Here is a 6075-nt window from a genome sequence, read left to right as displayed (position 1 = left end):
CCTTGTGCTCGAACTTCACGCTTCCGCAGAAGGAAACCTTTCTTGCTTAAGTCTTCTCGGCGAAAATCCAACCCTCTCAGCTCTGCTGCATGTCTGTCACCTCTGTATATTAACTAACTTTTTTAACTTGTTTCACAACCATTCTCCTTTCCCCTGAGTTGTCGCCGACACAGAGAGAGAGAGAATGTGCCTCCTTACCCTCTGCATTTAATTTAGGACCGCAAATGCGCACATCTGTGTATTCATTCGACTTAAAACCTTGATGAAGGACGGTCCACCATCTGAAACCATTGGTGAATAAAAAAAGATAATCGAACCAGTTGTGACCTTTTCACTATATATATATATATATATATATATATGGTGCGCAAGATGGCTGTCCTCTATATGCAACTGGTTTCACTCGCCTGTTTCAAATAATATATCTTTTAAACCATGACTCCAATTTGCTTTGACACCCGGTGTATAGTCTCTCAGAACAGTGAATAAAAACCCTCCAGCCGCTCCGATCGAAGGTTTAGTTTAGCCCACTGGATTCAGTACTCAGCTTTAGATGAAACGCCGCGTAAAAAAGCGCATTTAAAGCTACATATGCCATCTGATGAGCTTTTTTTTTCTCTTCCAGTTTATGAACACAGCCGAACCCATTTGGACCTACAATACTACCATGAATACAAGTGTTACTTGCAAAGTGGACGTCATGTACAATATCTCGAATGCTACGATATATTTCAACCGAGAATTTTATTACAAAGGAAATAAGTAAGCAACATGCTTTGTCTCTGAGCCTTACAATGCATTTACTTACAATTCGTTATCCAATAGGTCGGGGTACCCTGTTGAAGGAACATTCTTTCCGGAGCCGCGGTCAAGAGAGGAACCTTACGCTATCCTGTTCGGAGCACCAGGTAGTATACCAATTTCGAAGGCGTTTCTAATCTCAGAATAGCTGCTCGTCTTACAATGTTATACTTAGGCTGAGGAATATTATGCTATTGCATTCAACCACCATTCTGATTCTGGATGTAGAAATGAGGATGTAGATGCTGAATCTTATGTTAAAACACGGGAACATATCTATAACGGTTGCACAGTCTCCACAGTCCACAATAAAGTCAGCAATAAAGCTGCAATAATTAAGTACATCAGGCAGAGAGACACGATCTCGATAATGCTGTTTTGCAGCTGTTTTGAGAAGTAATTTAGAGGCCTACATTGGGGGGGGGGGGGGCGGTAGAGTTGATGATAAGAGTTAGGGGAGACTATCTTAACAATCTGCCATTCGCTGATGGCATTGCCTTGTGAATTACAAAGAGAACAATCGAGGGAGAATCTCAAACCATAATCATTGACTTGGACATTCAGAGCGGAATGGTGGGTCTAAAAATGAATGTACAGAAAACTAAGGGAATGTTGAACTGCCTAAGAAGCGAACAGCAATTCTTGATTCGAACCGAGGCGCTGGAAGTGGTAAGGAAATACTTTTTGCTTACGTCAAGCAGTGACTGCAGATCCGGATCACGAGAGTGAAATAACAGGAAAAATAAAAATGGAGTTGCACGCATTGAGCAGGTTCTCACACGTCATGAATGGCATTTTACCAATATCCCTCAAGATAAAATATATAATTTGTATATCTTACCGGTACTCCCCTATGGGAGAGCAACGTGGAGGCTAAGGGAGAGGGTTCAACTTAAACTTTGAACAAAGCAGCCAGCTCTTGAAACGATATTGATTGCTGTAATATTAAGAGAGAGGAAGAAGGCAGAGTCGTTCCGTGTCTTGGTGAGCCAGCAGGAGAGTCCGAATCTGCTGGTCGGCTTGCAACACACACTGTTGTGCCTCCAGCTATTTAACGTTCACGTTGCCTGTCGTGTCATTCTGCGAGCACTTTCAAAAACGTCCGAAACACTATGCTTCAAAAAGAATTTAGAAACCAATTTCAGAAACACATTGTAATCCTGTGCAGACGTCCCTGACACAAGAAATTACGCTCTTTATTTCACCTATTATAATAAGATTTATTATTAAACAATAATAATTTTTTTACAGTTTACAGTTACAGTTACACTGTTTATGGTTACTGCCGATCGGGATGCCGTATGTTTTAAAATTAACAAATAGCTGCTATCTGAAGGCCCGCTGCGCTAGAAATCCAGTGAATTTTTTCTCGCACAAAAGTGAAACTAAGCTGATGAGGCGCGCAGGAATCTCTGTTCGAACGCAACTTCTGCTAGTTAACCGGTTTCCAAATTCAAAGTCCATGTTTAATTGTAAGATGTCATGGAGTTTCTCTCGTGTACTGTGCGATGTCAGCGCATGTTGTTAAAAAACCCCAGGTGGTCGAAATTTCCGGAGCCCTTCACTACGGCGTCTCTCATAGCCTGAGTCGCTTTGGGACGTTAAACACCCATAAACCAAACCATCATAAAGTTTCGTTCAGTCCGTCGCTAGGAAAAATAACAGGCTGGTAGTTGGCAATGGCTATCAATTCCTAAGCACCAAGAGACAAAACAAATTAGTACAGCAGCGGAAAAGTTAAATTTACCCTACGTAATGATTGTAACACTTCACAAGTGAACGATGCGTTTAAGCCTGGGTATAATATATATGCAGTCTTTCTCAAAAGTATACATCCAAAGGGGTTTGCTTCCAAGCTGTGTAGCGGGCTCTTCAGCACATTTGACAGTCCTAAGCTTGGGAGGGTTCAGGACTTAGCTTCCTCCCGTTTTCGTGAGGTTAGGGTCTATGACTGTTCAGGAGGAACCGCGCTGCACTGCTCAGAAGCAGACACCTTGGGCTGTATAATTTTGACAAAGACTGTACTTAAGCACGCCCAGGCCTTTAGCATTGGAAGGTAAAGGGTTCCAGTTCATCTAGGTGCCACGACATAAATCTTCATTAAGTGTTCTATTCTAGGGTTTAATTTGAGAATGTTACATAGGTACGAACTAGGGCCTTAATGACACAGCAGTTAAGCGGTAACCACATAAGGCGACGATTCCTCGCGACGTGACATGCCATGGCGACGACCGTCCACTATCGGTGTCGCTGGTACACGCTCACGAAGCGAAGGAACTCGGCGGGAGTGCAGCATGCTTTCAATGTACCCCGGTGGCAGTCGCTTCAGCGCTGAGTCGCCTCGCGTTATCAGTCACCTATAACTTATATAGACGAAACTTGAACATGTACATAAATACTTAAGCAAAAGAAACGATGGTAGTGTCTTTTCAGTTTTGCTCGGAAAAATTTTATTGTGCCCGAACAAATGATTCTCTTGAGGTTAGAGTTGGTGGCCTCTTGATGTCGAAATTCACCGAAAGCAGGATTGTGGATATGGCGGTTTCCGGCTGTACTGAAAAAAAAACATTACGAGGCAGCGGAAAAAGCAAATATTGTTAGTAAGAACTATACCCATATTTGATCTAACATGAGCGGAGTGTTTTTACCACAAATGAAGAAATAAAACTCACCCCTCACTTTGTGATTCGATAGTACTGCGCTCTAACTAAATATTGCGCGGAGAAAAAGACACAATATTCTGCTGCTTTTCTACATATATGTACAATACTTATATATAACGTAGCCAACGTCGCTCAGCAATTTGGCTGTGAACTACAGGTAATGTTTTTAACATGATATGTGGCTGTTAAGGTTACAGCGATAAGGAAAATTCTATTAAAATTGTCCCAGGATATCGGACCTTGGGAAGTCTTCAAGAAATAGCACCATGTGGAATACATTCCCGTATATTGAATACCTAAGAACCTAAATCTACAACTTATATCCAATACCTGTAACGATGCCTACATTTTGACGCAGCCATATTGAAGACTGGCCTGAATATTGTTTCGCGCTTGTTTTACAGCTGAAACCACCAATCGCAGCGTGCCGCATTCTAATCGTGGCTGCTTTTGTTTTTGAAGCGAGTATGAATCATTGCAACAATCGGTTGGCCATTAGCTCAGTTAGCACATCAAGCAATCATGTTCTGGCAAGAGTGTGAATTTCCAGAGGTTGCCAAATACATATTTTATCTGATAAATCACAGGTAGCCGCAAAAGGTCTGACTCAATTTCTCATAGTCTGATTATTTCAGCAAAAGCAAATTACGGCGTCTTATGTTTTAGAAAATGAACTGGGGACCATGTACTGAAACTATCACAATTTTTTCGAAAATAATCTCTTTTTAGGTATCTCCTCATTTGAAATATCAACAAAATGGGCAGCTAAATGGAATTTAAAACGAGAAATTTTAGTTTTATGCACTTCACTTTTTGTGTGAATAACGTTACGTATGCAATATTACGAACAGCCAGGGAGCTATCACAAATTTTTTATTTGCCGTTTCCACATACTGCAACTCGTGCTGATATGTTACAATATACAAAGGCAGTAAAGTTGTCTCTTGCTTGTTTTTAGTCTGTTCAGTCAGTAGTGCTTCACAAATTAGAGCAATTTCATTATATCACTTCTGCAGGTGGTCCAAAGGAAGGGTACGAGCTAATGGTGTACTCCAGTGACAACGACAGCTGCGCTGTTCTCAACGTTACGCTCAGTTTTGGCGAATGGAGTGAGTATCACATCAAGAATGCAACTATTATTCATACGAGTGCAAAGAAAATAGCGCCTATAACTGACTACCAAAATAATGAAAGAAATATCACTGCGAAAGGATTGCACGCTGTCTGAAATACTTGAAACGCAGCACACTGGATGGTTGCTGCTCGTTGATTGTGTGGTATATTGCATTACTGCCCGAGTAAACCTTATATCGTCGTGCTTAGTGAAGAAACTCCGCAGTAGCCTTTTTTCCCCACAAAAGCCCCCTGCGAAGCAATGATATTTGTACCATTTCTGTTGCCGCATACAGAAGGTGTTTCAGGGAAGATTAACAGTTTTCAAAAGTAGGCTTTTTGGGGTAAAAAATAGTGCATTTAGAGCATAGTATTACGGACACACGAAAAACAATGAAATCTCTTAAGTTGTAAGCTGGATAACTAGTTCTTGATAATTCGCTTTTTAACTATAGCAGCTAGACAACTGGTTGCATTTATAGATTGGTAGCCGATCACTGGTATTTGCTATACTACTTTCTAGAATTTCGAACAATCATTATATTCGGCCCTGTGGCTGGACAAAATTTCGCTACATATTTATAAATACATTCGCTTTGAAAAAGCATGCAGGCAAAACAACCTTGCAATAAAGAGGAAAAAAGTGCAGTAAAGTCGCAGTTTTTGAACAGCAAAGAAAATTAATGTAAAAGAATTGTTCAGTGTCAGAATGCAAGAAATTGTTTTTTTCTCCCACTCTTTTCAGTTGAAGCCTTCTGGTTTGATCTGCGAGTGAGAAATTCTTCCATTGAAGCGGGGCCAACAGAAGGCTGTCGGAAGTATTACTCAAATGTCACTGCGGCGTACGGCCAAACTTCTCAGGTCCTTTACAACAGCAGCTGTCAGCGCATACTGACACTAGCCCCCGCACTTAACATTCGACTATGGGACTTATTTGCGAGTCGCGGTTTTCAATCAAGGGTACTTCCGAAAAAACTTCTGTGAAGACAACAACATCAAAAATGTTGCTAGTTTTGTTTGCGTTAAATTACTTTTCACCGCCTCCGAAAGCTAATGAATAAACATTTGTAAAAGTAATCTTCCTATATGACTAATAAGATGTACTGAAAACTGCATGCACTGAATAAAATAATTTTTCTTCCAACTTGAGTGACATGTTGGCCACGCTTTATAGTGTCAATGGCTGGCACTCCATGGACACGTACTAGCGCTAGGCGCGGCGGGCATATGGAAATTTGCGTATATAGGAAGGCGATCAGGGTTAGGACGCGAAAACTGACGGAAGTATACATTACTGCGGCGGATTGACATGCACATTCCAGACATTAGTGCAAACCCCGTGCACGTATTGCGAGCCTCCAGCTACACCGCGGCCATGAGTACACTATTCCGGAAAAGCTGTTGGCAATAATATAGACGTCGCGTCCATGTCCATCTGCGTTTGGGTCTGTGATCGAAAACACATGGTGGCAAGTGCCTTCTTACAATGCACAGCGGG

At 41.5% G+C, this 6075-nt stretch overlaps 1 long non-coding RNA gene across 1 annotated transcript; it reads left to right on the top strand.

Moving 5' to 3' along the window:
• Positions 1 to 827: 827 nt before the first annotated feature.
• Positions 828 to 5516, top strand: LOC144134976 (uncharacterized). The gene is made up of 3 exons (XR_013315323.1): positions 828 to 908; positions 4481 to 4573; positions 5323 to 5516. It is a non-coding gene; the product is annotated as an uncharacterized LOC144134976 (long non-coding RNA).
• The last annotated feature ends 559 nt before the right edge of the window (positions 5517 to 6075 follow it).

This window comes from Amblyomma americanum, chromosome 5 (genome assembly GCF_052857255.1).
Source record: "Amblyomma americanum isolate KBUSLIRL-KWMA chromosome 5, ASM5285725v1, whole genome shotgun sequence".
Taxonomy (NCBI): Eukaryota; Metazoa; Arthropoda; class Arachnida; order Ixodida; family Ixodidae; genus Amblyomma; species Amblyomma americanum.
This window is presented reverse-complemented; position numbering and strand designations above follow the sequence as displayed.